Genomic DNA, 16,775 nt, shown 5'->3' with positions numbered 1-16,775 from the left:
AACAGTTATCCCACTCCACAAAGGGGGAGCCACCACTGATCCCGGGAACTATTGACCTATTAGCCTGACGAGCCTGGTCTGCAAGGCCATGGAGTGTATCATCATGGAACTCATAAACAAAGACATTGGTAACCTCCAAACTTTGGATCCCACACAGTTTGGGTTTGTGAAAGGCAGATCATGCCTCCTGAACCTGATCGACTTCTTTGAGGCAGTCACCAAAGCTGTAGATGAGAGTAAGGTGGTTCACACAGACTATCTTGACCTCGCCAAGGCTTTCGACACCATCCTCCATTTTGGAATTATACCTAAACTCACTAAACTAGGTATAAATCCCTACATCACAAGATGGGTTGCCAACTGGCTCACTAACAAACCCACACTGTAAAAGCTGCAGACTCCAAATCTGACCTCAAAGCAGTGACAAGTGTAGAACCATAGGGTTCCGTCCTGGGATCTCTCCTGTTTGGTATCTACTTCTCTGAAGTACAGGCCAACACAGAAGGCCTCTGGCTAATGAAGTTCACAGATGACTGCAATCTAGGAGCCATAGTCAAGTACCCAAATGATGTGGACAGCCTACAGAAGGGCCTTGCTAAGACAGATGTCTGGTATCAGAGCCATGGCCTCAAGCTCAGTGCCAAAACTGGCTCACTAACAGAACCCACACTGTAAAAGCTGCAGACTCCAAATCTGACCTCAAAGCAGTGAGAAGTGTAGAACCATAGGGTTCCATCCTGGGACCTCTCCTGTTTGGTATCTACTTCTCTGAAGTACAGGCTAACACAGAAGGCCTCTGGCTAATGAAGTTCACAGATGACTGCAATCTAGGAGCCATAGTCAAGTACCCAAATGATGTGGACAGCCTACAGAAGGGCCTTGCTGAGACAGATGTCTGGTATCAGAGCCATGACCTCAAGCTCAGTGCCAAAAAGTGCAGTATCATCCCCTTTGGTAAAAACTCTGTACCCATGAACTACCACATAGGCAGCAATCTACTTAACACTGAATGTGTGATAAGAGACCTTGGGACCCAGGTGGACAGTAGTCTCTCCTTTGATAGTCACATCAACGCAGTAGTCTGGAAGTCCTTCTACATGGCACACCTCATCATAAAAGGGTCCTCATCCAGGAAAACAGAGGTCATTGTTCCCCACTACTTGACACTCATTAGACCCATTATAGAGTACAACACCCCTTTTGGAATGTACCTCAGAAGACATCTGCAGCAGCTGGAAAGGCCACAGAAGTACCTCACAAAGAGGATTACTGGCCTCAAACAAATGCCCTACACTGACTGTCTCAAAAAACGCCAGCTTTACTCCATAGCATATCGCCTTCTCCGAGGTGATCTCTGCCTAACATATAAAGCTAAGTCAAATCCAGAGATGTTGGACATGCTACACCTAAAGAAATCCCAATCCTTCTGAGATACACCCTCTAGGGACCTAAACCTTGTCACCACAATAAACAAGACATGCTGGAGGGATAGATTCATGTCCCAGAGACTTCCCGTGCTCTGGAACAGGCTACCCATCTATGTCAAGCAAAGTTCTTCATTAGCACTCTTCAAGAAAAATCTTGATGAGTGGATGGGAAATAGGAAACACATCCCGGGGATCACTTATGTGTCTCTGCTTGACAGTGGCACAGGAAAATAACTTTCTTGGATGGCTCAAGCCAGGGAACCTTGTTGGCTAGGTTTACATAGGCCCTTGGGCTGATAGCCTAGTACCTACCTATGAACCTATGAACCTATGGAAGCTAACATGCAGACTAGTATTTGTAGCAAACAAATCTAAGATGAATTAAAATGGTTTCTCAATCTTTGTTGAGTATAAACTGGACAAAGCTTCAACTCCTCAAGTACACATCCCTAATATATTGATCTTTTTTTTTACAAGAAACACTGCTGGCATGGCTTCTTTGTACAAGCCATGAACTGAAGCCATGTTAATTAGAGGCCAGTAAACCAGACATCCTAAATGAAATGTTTGGGATTTTAATTCTTCTTAATGTTCTGTAACCATGGAGTTAGTATACAGAGGCAAAACACTTTTTTTTTAATTTACATCTGATTGAAAATTCATCCATTTTCTTTTTATCCAGATGAAGCTTCAACCAGTTAAAGCTTGCAAAGTGTACTAGAACTTGTTAAGATAGATAATAAAAGTACCATTTCTTGCTGCCCTGCTGGATTCAGGACCAAAGTGGACTCAGGTTGTAAGGCCATATGACACCCAATAAATCCAGGAATGTTTAAGTCATATGATCATGCATTGCCCTGGTGATTTGGAATCTCATCAACAATACCTCACAGGATTTGTTGTGCTCTTCTAATGTTTTATTATCTCTGTGGCCTTATATGAATGTTGTCTAGTTGTTTCGATGAAAAATGATGGAAATGTAGTTCAAGGCTTTGTCTTATTGTTTGTTTTTTTTTTTTTTTTTTTATTACACCTGTTAACTGATTGCATGAGCTGCTAAATTCATCCGTCTCACCAACATGGCAAAGACAATCATGCATTGTCAGATGAGACTAATGTTAAAAAATTTGTTCTTCAATTAGCTAGAAAGGGCAAGAAGTCTTACTGCAACATTTTCAGGTTTATATTAAATCAGCGAATGCCTAAAATAGCGAACGCTGAATTATCGCCCCTTTAAGAGGGAAAGCTGACAATCCCAAAGACATGTTTTTGGGACTTTGCCATTTCCTCCATTGTGGTGCGATCTCTGAGTTGGTATATTTAAGTAGGGGTGTGTGGGGGGCACAGCCCCCCACATCGGGGATATGAGGGGCCTAGCCCCCTGCTTTATTTTGTGTTTTGAATTTTTTTTTTTTGTGGAACAGAGATTTTTTTCCCTGGGGGAAAAAGCGCTGTTTCATGTCTTTGAGATTGCCAGCTTTTGCTGTTAAAGGGTCAATAAATCAGCATTCACTATTTTAAGCTTTCGCTGATTTAACATAGACCCGCATTTTCTGATGTCCTTAGTTACAGAGTCACTTGACTACTAGTTCATCAACAAAAAGTATGGTATAGCTATGGAAATGTCCATGCAGAGCTAGTTTAGAAAAGGAATCCAAGAACTAAACCCCTACAGAACCCTAACAGAGATGCTTATATGGACTGACACTATGATATCTACTATGTTTTATATCTTCCTACTACCAATTTAAGTAGAAAATCAGTTGGATGGGTCTTTAGCCAAACCTGTGTTCCTAATAGTATGGATGAGCTTCATCAAGGGTCTTCAGGTAGTCTATAAATACTGCTGCTGTTAGGTCTCCACAGTCCATGCTTCCCAGAATTGGATTAATGAATAGCCACAGGTAATCATTGTACAAGCCATGAACTGAAGCCATGTTGATTAGAGGCCAGTAGACCTGATATTCTAATGTACTTCATTAGCTGTTTCACAACTGACTTTAACTTGGTTAGACATAGGATTATAAAAGATTACTAGGCTAATGACCCTGGAGCCCTTACAAGCCTAGCTGCATTATTCCTAATTTGCTCCAATTGTTGGTGGTTAGGTGAATGAAGTTCACAGAGGTAAGGCTCTATAGTAGTTAATAACAGCTTCCTCTGTCCAAGAGGAACATGGGTGCCACCCCAGGAATGAATTGCAATCATCCATTAATTGATCTAGGTTGCGTTTGAAGGGGGGTAGGAAGAGGTTCTGTTTCATGTGAATTGGAAGCTTGTTTCAGAGAAGTGGCAGTTTCTGGGAGATGTATCTATCTCTCCAGCATGACCTGTTCAAGTCAGAGGCTAGGTTAAAATCCCTTGAGTGAGTGACCCTTGTGCAGTTTGATTTATGAATGTGTAGCACTTCCATCAGGGCCAGGTCAGAGACTGCCTTGTAAGCCAGACACAGGTCACCACTTAACCTGTATGAAACATAATACAGTGGCAGAGCTTTCGGTCTTTCCATCTAAGACTTGTTTTCTGTAACCTGTAATGCCTTGGTGAGAAAACTCTGTGATCTTTTCAGTTATTTCAGGTGTCTGGTGAGGTACATGCAAAAGGGAGCACTGTACTCAATTATTGGTCTGATGACAGTCAAGTATAATGGAATTATATTTATTTATTTTGCATTTGTTGACCGGGAAAGTCCGACTGGATGCATGTCCATTTTCAGTGGAGGCCCGGGGAGAAAAGCTCCACAGTTAAATTTTAAGCAAAATATAAGGTATATACAGAAGCATTCAAATTTACATAGATAATACCAAACTTAACATTGACTAGTAATATTATATCATAATTTTATATAAAAATATATCATTCTTAGATTTAGATGTGATTTCTTACTTATAAAATGTGCCACAAAGAAAGATTTCCTTACTACTTTGGATACATGGTGGTCAAAGTTCAGTTTGGTAGCAACCTGAGTACTCAGATCACTTGACACTTGGTCTAAACTTAGGGGGGTACTGCCTGTAATGTAATTAGCAGGGATATTAGCTTTCCCAAAGGGAATAATAATGCATTTTATTTTTGCATTTAGCCTTAATCTGTGGCTTTGGCACAATCATTTGTCTGTGTTAGCCCTGTTTGCAGTATATTAACATTGTTGGTGGACTCAATGATTGCTCCCAATTTGCAATTGTCAGGAAACTTGGTCAGCCACAGGCCGTCCAAGTTTGCCTGGACTTCTGAGAAAGAAATACCAAACAGTAAGGAGCCTAGCACAGAAACCCTGAGGTATATCACTGGTGACTGGTCTTTTGCTAGAAGTGAAGTGACCCACTTTTACAGTTTGTGTCCTATCAGTGAGCCAATTGCCTACCCATCTGGAAATGTAGGGGTTAATTCCCAAATGGGAGAGTTACTCTATAATACCTGAGTTGGGGGGGGGGGGTTCAAATGCCTTGGCTAGGTCAAGATAGGCGGTATGCACTGTTTTTCTCTCATCCAGGACCTTGGTGACTTTCTCGATGAAGTCAACCATGTTTAACAGGCATGATCTACCTTTAATGAATCTGAACTGAGTTGCATCCAGAGTTTGGAGGTTACCTATGTGCTTGTTAATAAGGTCCATAATGATTCTTTCCATGGCCTTGCAGATGAGGCTTGTCAAACTTATAGGCCTATAATTCACAGGGTCAGTTGATGGTCCCCGTTTGTGCAGAGGGATTACTGTTGCTGTCCTCCACTCCACTGGAACATAGCCAGTTCAAAGGCTATGGTTAAACAGGGATCCAAGTGGGTCTACTAGTTCATGTTTTATGCTGTTTAAAAGGCAATCTGGGATATTGCTGGTCCCACTGATGCCATGCTTTTTGCCTTGAAGAGCACCAAGATGACTTGCTCTCTTGAGATAATAGGAATTGTAGCAGGTATACTTTGGGGGATGACTGGAGGGGACAGGTGGGAGAAGTTTGCTCCAAATCTGTCAGCTAGCAGGTTGGCTATGATTTCTGGTTGAGTATGGGTGATGCCATCCACAATCATTTTGGTGCATAGCTGGGTATTCCCTTTTAGATTTTGGACATAGTTAAAGAATGTCTTGTGATTATTCTTAGCTATGGATGCTATTTTTGCTTTGTAATTAGCTTTAGAGGACTTGACAAGATCTCTAATTTGTTTAAGCTAGAGAGGGATTTCTTCCTCTGCTGAGCCAGTTCCCTCTTGTTCTTGGACATTAGTTTCTTTCTCTTGTTATATAGCCTGTTTATACTAGTGGTCCACCAGGGTGGCTTTTTTTTTTTGGCAAGATCTAGTTTTAATCCAGGTAGGTACAGCTGATTCCATACAACTGCTTAAGTGGTTATACAGGGCATTGGTGTACATCACTGCATAGGGGTCCATGTTATCTGGTTCGATGGAACTTTGAAACGTCTTGTACCACCACTTAGTAGGAGGTAATTTGTCTCTGGAAAAAAGAAAAGAGGTCTGAACTAGGTGTATAAGAGAAACTCATGGTTTGGAGATATTAAAAGAACCCTGGCCTCCATCCGTAAAGTGAGTACATTAGTCCAACAGGGAGACCAAGAGAGAGCCAGGTTGTAGATATGCAAAAGAGGTTTTGATATGCAAGCAGCAGTCAGCCTGATGAAAATGGGATGAAGTTTGTGGTCATCATGACTTCCTTGCATTGTTAGGATCTCAAGTATGGAATCCATTTGTAAGTACAGCATTATCTAAAAATATAACACTATGGGTCTGTATCAGATGGTTGAGTTTTCAGAAATTCAAAATTCATATGGTCAAGACCATATGATAAATTTTCCGAAAACTCAAACATAAAAAAACACAAACATCTACCTTTTTTACATTTTTGCAAGAGGTCAAGCCCCCCTGCATGCATCATGTGTGGGGGATTGCACCCCCCACACCCCCTGCAAATTAAATATACCAACTCTGAGATCACACTACAGTGAGGAAAAGGGTAAATTTCCCGATCGACACTGCACCGCGATCCCCATTCCAAAGTTTCTAGTTTTTAAAAATTCAGTCATATGGTCTTGACCATATGAATTTCAAGTCCCTGAAAACTCAATCAGCTAATAGGGATCAACCATATTTAGGATGCTATGAGAAGGCAGGACAATCAAATTATTTGTGGAATATGTCAGCAATATGATTGCTATCAGAGACTTTGTCACTGCCATCTAAAATATTATTAGTAATTATCCTGGCTTATGAAAGACATTTGTTCTCCTTCTCCCAGTATATAAAACTATCAATTACAAACCAATAAGGAGAACCACTAAATAAACTAATAATCAAAACAAAAAGTAGTTTGGGGTGTGCACACTCAGACACAGCCATAATCCATCAGGATAAAAAACAAAAGTTTATTACGATTATAACAATTAAGCTCTTTCATCCTGTTGTGATCAGGATGTCTTCAGAATCAACTAACTACACAGATACAACATATAAATACCTTAATGTTAAATAAATGACGCCAAAAGAAATTAATTAAATAATTAATTGTTAAAGAGGAATGACCCTCCACAAATGCAAGTTCACCGATACTAGTAACCATTTGTAAAACATTTATAAAATTCCAAAGATGTAAAATTCAAATAAATGACCAAATGACTTACTAAATGTCACTTATTCCAACTAACTTTGTAGAAATTATCATATGACATTCAAGAATGAAATGTAATAAAGTTTACCCAGTCGTCTTTCAGTCTTTCCAACATAAAAAGTTGTGCAATCCCTGCACATACTGTAGCTAAGTAAGCTATCCCTTTGCTAGAACAATTCCCCCTTTTAAAATGAATCTTACTATGAAGGCTGTTACCTAACGTAGCATACTCTTCCTCACAAATGTACTTACAATAGCAACATCTACCACATCTCTTAGAATGTATTTAACCCCTTTAATTCTAAAACATCCTTCAAAAATGTATTTTAAATTCTTCCTGTTTTAAAAGCAAATTTAGGATTTGTACCCAATTTCCCAACCAACTCAGGGTTAAACCTCAATATCTTCCAACTGTTTGATACCACACTACCCACTACTATACAAAGCTAGCAGCATAGTTGTATTCCACTACCATGGCTCTATTAAAGTTCTCTTTTAACTTTGTCTGTATATTAATCTTCTCCATTTGTTTAGTGCAAAATAATGGTGTAAATATTGACTGCCAATCTAATATAACTTCCTGTGACACCTCAGTAATCAAACCTTCTGTGTAGTTCTTTTCTATAAACAACCTAGATATAAATTTTATTTCATCCAAATAATCTTCAAAGTTCGAGGTCATCCTTGTCGCTCTAACCATTTTTCCTTTCACAAGGCTTTTCTTCTGCTTAAAAGGGTGGGCATTAGCAAATGGTAAATAAGAATTGCTAAAAGTAGGTTTTCTATATATTTTAGATCTAAATTTCCCTTCAAAAATATAAATTCCAACATCCCAGTAGTCAATTGCATTCTTTTTATAAATGCACGTAAACTTCAAAAAATCAGTGGTGCTGTTTAAATACTCAATAAGCATTCCAATGGAGTTTTCAGGCCCTTCCCAGATAACAAAAAAGTCATCTAAAAATCTTGTGCATAATTTAACATATTTCCAAAAACTAGATCTAAATAACTTGTTTCTAATGCTTAGTCAAACACTCTGCTTGTGCTGTGCTGACGAGGTCATAACAAGACCGAAATATGCATATCCACAGCTAGTGGGGTTTGGCTTTATTGGCCTGAAATTGTCCAGTACGACACAAGTCATGGACATTCAGAATTGCCAATGAGCTGAAACACCTGATGTTCATAAGGATCATTTGCATATATCCCATGTGCCTCTGATACAAGAGGTTTGGGAGGTCACTCAGTGGAAGTTCTAGCTTTGCTGGAGTTTTCATTTTGTTTTTACTGATTGGTTTTTCAGTGGCCTTCTCGCTAATTGTTTTAGTTTGTTGTATGGGATATTTTTGCAGTGACCCTAAAGATAATGGACATCAGCTGGGTATAACAGCCCTGTGTTTCTCATGCTTAGTCAAACTCCACATATCCACAGCTAGTGGGGTTTGGCTTTATTGGCCTGAAATTGTTCAGTAAAATGATGAAACAAGTCATGGGCATTCAGAATTGCCAATGAGCTGGAACACCTGATGTTCATAAGGATCATTTGCATATATTCCATGTGCCTCTGATACAAGAGGTTTGGGAGGTCACTCAGTGGAAGTTCTAGCTTTGCTGGAGTTTTCATTTTGTTTTTATTAATTGTTAAATTTGTAATAAACCTTTTTGTTTTTTGTCCTGCTGTATTGAGGCTGTGGTCTGAGTGTGTGTGCCTCAAACTACTTTTTATTTTGGTTAAAACTATCAATTATCTGACCCCACAACTAAAACAAAAGATATTTGGAGTAAATTGAAAGGAATCAAATAATACACTTGCTTGTTTAAGCTTAGCTGAGAATGTTGAACCTCTAACCTACACTTTACAAAAAGTTCAATGGTGATATAAAACTGAGTGCCATATGAAGCTGTGATGTTACTGTGATTCACTAGATCAGCTTGATATGTAAAACATATCATTTAAAGTCACAGTAGCAGCAAATGAGACATGAGAGGACTTTACATTGATTGGAATATTAATCAGCCCAGTGTCTTTTTTTTCTTTCTGTCCAGTAAGCCTCACAGCCCAGTCAGACCCCTTAACAGCAACACTTTTATGTTCTTTGTTATGGTATTGAGGAAACATAAACAGGTATAACAGACTAAATTCTAATGGGTGAATCATCGAATTTAATTCATCAGAATTCCAGCATACTGTCTACATGCTCAGACATTAGTATATGACTATAGATTCATAGGTGCATATTGAATAAAAATTCTAGGGGGCATTTTGGAGCCCAGCCACTGTAGCTCCTACAATAAGGGCCTGTGCAGATGGCCCTGGGGTAAATTTATGGATCTTCAGCCACTTGTTGAGGCTAACTTTAAATAAAATTAGGTAGCACATGTGCTTGATATGGGTTGTAGAATTATTCAATATCTAGGGATCCTTTAGAAGAAAGGTATATCCCAAAAAAAAGTTTCTGTTAATCTTTCAGTGTATATTTCGGTCCTTAGAGCAGAAATTATTGGCATTATCAGATATTGAATATGGAAGAGGTCTAGTATAACTGGGTCTTTTTTGCTTTATATGCCAGAGTTCACTGTCTGCAAAAGAGTTGATGGGAACCAGAGCACAGTGATAGCAATTTTTTAGTTTATGGAGCTCAAACAGAAGATTTTGTGAGAAGCCTTTTCAGGTTTCTTGAGTCATATAATATGTTTGTACAGGTATTTACTGAAGGGGAAATTATATTTTATCACTTGTCAGGTTAGGGAAGAGTAGATGGGGCAATAATATCTTTGGATCTGGAGTTAATACCTTTAGTGATTAGTTAGGCTAGGGAGAAGGATTTCCTAATAATAGCTACTACACTGTAGCAAGGGAGAGTTCATTGCCCATGAATGTGCCAAGATATCTAATGATGGTGGCAACTTTGGGGGTGATGGTATCCTCTATGCAGTAGATGCAAAGAAGGCTACGCTTCCAAAAGTTAAATACTGCATTTTTGTGTTTAGGGTGAATCCATGACCTTTACACCTGGAATTAATCTGAGATTTTCCCTTTTGTAGGATAGAGATATCTGCTGGGGCATTAAAGAACACACTGAGTTTACATTCATCCACATACTTTATAAGCCAGGGACCCCTGATATCCATGTGGAAGTAAATGCCAAAGAGGGTTGGACCCAACATGCAACCCCATGGGACACTAAATGCGGCCAGCCTTTTACAGGGCAGTGTGACAAAAATCCTGTCTGTATAAGTTCTGTCACTTAGCCAGTTAGCTATCCAGTGGATCACACAGGAGTTGCTATTTGGGCAGTCGAGCTTAAAAATACTAGAATGTAGCATAGTATCAACGGCCTCAATTAGGTTGAGATATATAGTTTGTAACATCTGTCCATTGGCAGTGCTTCAGTTACCATCTCAAAGAAGTCCACCCGATTTAGTTGAAAGGACCTACCTTTCACAAAGCCATATCTGTACACACCATGGTATTCTAGGCTTCCTGTGTCTTTATTGATACATTCCATTACTTTGTAAGCACTGCTGACAACACTAACTGGTCTATAGTTCACGGGTTCAGTGGTATGGCTCCTTTTATACAGAGGCAGTCTTTCAGGCATAAGACATATCCTGTGTAAAAGCAAAGAATAAATAGGTTTTAAAGGGAATCTGTGAAATGTTTCTTACTGATGAGAACACAGCCTGATAAGATGCCAAAACACATAGAGATAGATTTTATGGTTTTGAAGAGGCATTTAGGTTCTGTTCAGAATAATTTCATGGGTGGGAGTGGAGAGAAGGTAAAACAAAATTTGTCAGTATGTATGTTGATTATATCCTCAGTCTTGGAATAGTTGATACTGTTTGAGATAAGCCTTGTTGTGTGCTATTTCTGAAATCCCTAATATAGCTAAACAATACCTTGTAACTGTATTTAGAGAATGCATCAATATTTAGCTCATAACTGACTTACAGCTTTTGATTTTATGTATGAGATGTCTGCAGTCCTTTTTTAGCTTAATCCTTAGTGTGAGAAGATTTTTTCTTTTTCTTGTACAGATTGTTTATAACAGTATTCCACAACGGGGGCCTGTTCCAAAATTTGCCATCATATTCGTGCCAGACAAGTGCTAGAAGGGTTGCCTTGGAGTAAGCCCTGAATATAGTGAGGTTATGTACTGTCTTCATTTGTGGTTGCAGAGGAAAGATGACAGTGTGGTTGTCAAGACTGATCACAGAGCAGAAAACATTTATGTGAAGCAAACTGGTGCTGTATAGTGAGGACCCGGTCCAAGAGAGCAACTCCTCTAATAGGATACAGTATCAGCTTGCACAAGGTAACTAGCATTTATCAAGTTAAGGAACCACCATACATATTTGCTATGCGTATTGTTTGCTAGTTTATGAACTGGTAGTTGATATATATCCCAGGAAGACACTGATGGGTTTAACAGTTAGAGACTCTAGTTTGTTAAATAAGGGATCGTGGACATTGGATGACACAGACAAGATTCTGTTTATTGCCAATAATGTGATAACTGGTCTCATTGAAAATACACTGTCAAGGAGTCCAAAGTCATTATATTTCTGGATTTGGTGTGAGGTCATGAAATTGCAGATAAACATGAGTACACCCCCCTCTAAATATATTATCTTTGTCAAGAGAGGGTCAAAATAAATGACTGGCACCGAACCCAGATATAGAGGGAGCATTATCATTACACCTGAGCCATATGAAGCATTATCATTACACTTGAGCCATGTTTAAATAACAATACAAAGATCCCTTCACCCAAGACTGGACTAGACAGTCAAGAGTTGAGGGTAAACACTTGCACCACATCACACTCATCACATAGTCCCTCAAAACCTACACCACCAAAACACACACATAGAAACGCAAAACACACACCTACAGTCATGGAGGCTCTCAATAAAAATCTGCCCAAGCAACAGAGACCTCCAAAGCAGAAACGCAAGCAACCTCCACCCCCAACACAACCCAAATAACACATAGCCCACAAACTCAAAGTGCTACCCAACCACAGCCCATAAGGCATAACAACGTACCCAGCACTCTAGTCATAGGTGACTCTATAGTCAGGCACACTGATGTTCCACTCACCAGGCTAAACAAGGAGAAAGTTACTGTCAGCTGCCTGTTAGGTGCCAGGATCCGCCACATAATGCACACACTCAGGTCACTCCACAACAAGTACAAATATGACTCTGTCATTGTCCATGTTGGTGTGAATGACCTGAGATGTACCTCCCTGGACTACTTGAAAAGAGACATGGAGGAGCTCTCCGATCTTGTAGCCCAGGCAGGTATGACCCTAGCCCTGTGTAGCATCCTGCCATCACCCAGAATGATACCACAGTACAAGGACAAAATGATTGACTTCAACAATTGGCTAAGCATCTGGTGTAATTCTAAGGGGATCCAGTATCTGTCTGCCTGGGATGACATGATCGACAGACCATGATGCTTTGCCAGAGATGGCCTGCACCTGTCACCCATGGGATTCTGGATAATGGCTAAGGCTCTTGCCACCCCTATAGTGTCTTTTTTAGGCAAGGTTCAAATGACAAATTCACCACCATAACAGGTACAAGCAAGCAAAATATGAGGGTAATGCTACTCAGTGCTAGAAGTCTAAACCTCAAAATGCATTCACTTGAGGCACTCCTTAAAATGGAGAACACTGACATCTTTGCAGGACAGAGACCTGGTTCAAGGCTCCTGAGAGCACTCCTGCATTACCAGGCTATAATTCATACCACACCTTTCATAGGTTTATAGGTTCATACTAGGCTAACTGCCTGTGTGGGCCTTTTTCACTGCATTATCTACTGCCACAAAAATAGACTCCTTCTCAATTTGTTGCTGCTTTAAATTTTTATTTTCAATCACTGCTGCATAGGTTTTAACCAATGCATTCTCTACTGCTATATTACATGATTTCTTCTAAACATTACCATCCTCAGCACTTCTGAAAAGGGATTTCCCATCCTACCCCATGAAATGTCAATTGGCTCATCCTGCTTGATTATTTTTAACAAAACACCATCTGCAAGCCCTCCTAATGCCAAATTTATCTGCATCACTCCAACAGATTCACTTATTTCATTCTTCATTGAGACAGCTAAATTCTGCTCATTTGTATCATCCACCCCACAGAAATCTTTATCTGTATTCTGATACTCCATATTGAACTTTTTCTCTAAATTCACATTTTCTACCTCCAAACTCTCCATAGCTTTTCCATCTTTCTCCATGCTGTTGATCTCCTTAGACCTCTTACTTGTGGTCATAGGAGTCCGCTGGCACCATCTAGCAGGTCCAAATAGTAATTTGTTTACATTGTTTGCATTACACACAAACATACGCACACACACACACACACACACACACACACACACACACACACACACATATATATATATATATATATATATATATATATATATAGGAGCGCTACAGAATCCTGAACGCCCAAAATCCTGAATGTTCAAAATCCTAAAAACTCAAAATCCTGAAAACACACAGGATACCAACACTTACTATATTCCAGCACAAGTACATACAGAAACAAATAAAACAGAAACCATATTACTCTTCTCCAAGTAAAAGCAGGGGGGGGCAAGCTTTTTGTCTGTTTTTCTTACTAAGCATTTCTTCCACATAGCCTACAACAGTTTCCATATTCTGTTGTTGACTTTTCTTTATCTTCTTTATCTTGCAATACTCTCATCACACTACTATCCTCCATCACTATCTTATTTAAATGTGGTGATACCTCTTCTTTTTCCTTGTAAAAGATATATTTGTTTATATAATAGTTATTTAACTGTATCCTGATTTTTTTCAATACATTTCTTTCTCTCTTTCATAACAGTCTTTATTATTCTCTAAATTGTCTATTGCATGTCTATATATTTTAACATCTTCTTATTTTTCTTTCTTACTTTTTTAGTCAATGTAAATAACTGTTTTTATATTTTCTTTTAAAAGTGGTCAACCATACAGGCGACTTATTATGAAATGCTATCACAGTAATGTGATCCTTCTATAACTGAATAATTACTTTCTTTCCTTTTTCATTCCATTGATTTTTGTTTATATCCTTTTTATACCTTTTCATATTTTATATAATAGTTTATTTGATATATTTCCATCCATATAGCCTAATGGTCAGAAAAAGCTGTTATAATAGTTTCTTCTTCCATGATATATATATATATATATATATATATATATATATATATATATATATATATATATATATACCATCTGATACTATAAAATAATCAATTTCAGATTTTGAAGCACCCCTTCTATGCATCCATTGTTTTCTACTCCATATAATTGGTTTTCTATATTACTACAATCATTTTTACATTGTTTCTTTTCTTTTTGTTCCCCCTTAAATCATAATTAAAATTTCATGTAATTATAATATGCATGTTTACAACCACATGATCTAACATCTTTTGAAATATATTCTCCCTTTCTTTACACATCACTTAGCTTGATTCTATAAAACATTTCTTGCCATCTTGAATCTACAATTGTTAATCTTCTCATTTTCACTAATATAACATGCAGAATCTTTACCAATCTTCTGCATAATATTGCTATTTCAGAATATTTTTCATTCCCTATGATTGCTATTATTACCCCATCCCATATTTTTTATGTTTGTAGTCATTCATGTCTCAGAAATCTTATATCTTCTAAAATAATAATATCAACATCACATGTATTACACCATTCTAAAATCCCTATCTTTCTTGTTATGTTTTTCATGCTGTTAACATTAACTGAAAAAATCCTTAAATTATTGCTTTCACTTCCCTTCTCTGTTCATTAATTTAAAGGCTATCATCTTCTTCCTACATTGCTTTCTTTAATTTTATATCTGTTACACATTTCCTTTCTTCTTTTCCTTTATGTTAATGTCTTTAAATTTTCTTTTTTCCATCTTCTAGTCTTTTAACAATGGATTTTTTACATCTGTTTTCCAATATATCTTCGTTGTCACTGTTTTTTGAATATATTTCTTATTCCTCTCCCTCATCATTTTATTACTATCTCCTTTTGTTCTTCTTCTAAAATTAAATCTATTTCTTTGTCTCTTACTCATTTCCAATTTGATGTTTACCATTACTCTGATTTGCAATACTTTGTTCATTTTCTTTTTTTTATAATCCATCCATAAATGTCCATTTTTTTCACATTTATAACATTCAATTGCACATTTATTTGCTTCATGTCCTGTTTGACCACATATACAACATTTCTTTTTGTCACTGTTACTAAATAAATGGCCTTCTCACTTACAAAAATCATGTTTTTGGTTGCTCCTAATATTTTACAACACCTTTGTTTCCTTTAACTTTAATAATACTTGAAATGGGTATGATTTTTCCATTTTTAAGATGACATTGCAATTACATGCCCAGTCCATAACCCCTATTGTCATACACTTTTAAAATGTCTATTATTTATTTACATTTTATAAATGTTCTGTTAAAGTCTCTTTTTACACCTCTGTTAGAAATTCTTTTTAGTCTCTCAAAATGATTCTTTAATTACATATTCATTCCATGGATTATTATGCTGTCCTTTTTCATATCCACATAAAAACTTTTCCAAACTTTTTACAGTTTCAGAAAAAGTCACAGAATGCCTCTTTGGTAATCAAAATGAAAGCTCTTACCTCTTGCATTTTAACTTCCAAGGGTAAAATTAGATTGTTCCATACCTCATTTCTATTCAGTTCCCAACTCTTTTTCCTTTGAATTCTTACCACAAACTTTCTTTTTGACATGTCCTTTTTTCATGTTCCCACATTGTATAGTTGCCACTGTTTCTGCATATGTTTTCTTCATTTTACACTGGCTCCTTCTAATGTTGCTTCTGTATCCTCCTCCTGTATTTTGTCCATAATGTCCCCCTATGACACTTCTTTCTCTGGCTCAATTTGATTCAATAAATCTTACAGTAAATCATCCCACAACCCTCCCATTTGAAGGGTTGTAACTATACACTCCTCTCTGCTCATCTCCTCCATTTGACCAAAAGACTGCATCTGATAAAGCATTTCTGAATCTTCTATGTCATCTGTAACATCTTTCTTTGAGCTGGCATTCGCGTCTGCTGCCTTGACTGAACCCTCCATCTTGCACACCATCCTTACAGCTGTCCCTGTGCCAGGAATGGAATGTATACACATACTCACAGCTAGCACATCCATGAGTACTGATTGTAACCAATTGTAGTGGGCATTCCATGATGCTCTGGCCAAAGTTCCCCTAGTAGTATAAATACCACATCAAGACTCCCCTGAAAAGAGGCTACTAGCTTAGTGAGACTAATCCAATCAACAAAGGATAAATAAATAAAATCAAAATAAAATAAATGAATGAACAGATGCTGAAAATGGAGATGCTGATGAGCAAGAAGGTTAAAAACCAATCATAAAATGCTGACTGGAGGTTTTCTAGACACATTTATTGTATGACTGGATTTGGCCTACTATATTCTACCAGTCTTTGAAATAACTAAGCAAACAAATGTTTATTTCTGGAATAACTAAGTAAACAAATGTATCTATGCGTGGTTTCCATCTAATGTGCCTTCAAACTACTGCAGAAACAGGATGTTTTCCTTCCTTATGCACTCATTAGGTATCTATCACTGTTAATGTATTGATTTAGTAACATTTTAGACTTGTTTATAATAG

The sequence above is a fragment of the Protopterus annectens genome, chromosome 12.part0 (assembly GCF_019279795.1).
Source record: "Protopterus annectens isolate FY-2018-M chromosome 12.part0, PAN1.0, whole genome shotgun sequence".
Taxonomy (NCBI): Eukaryota; Metazoa; Chordata; order Ceratodontiformes; family Protopteridae; genus Protopterus; species Protopterus annectens.
This window is presented reverse-complemented; position numbering follows the sequence as displayed.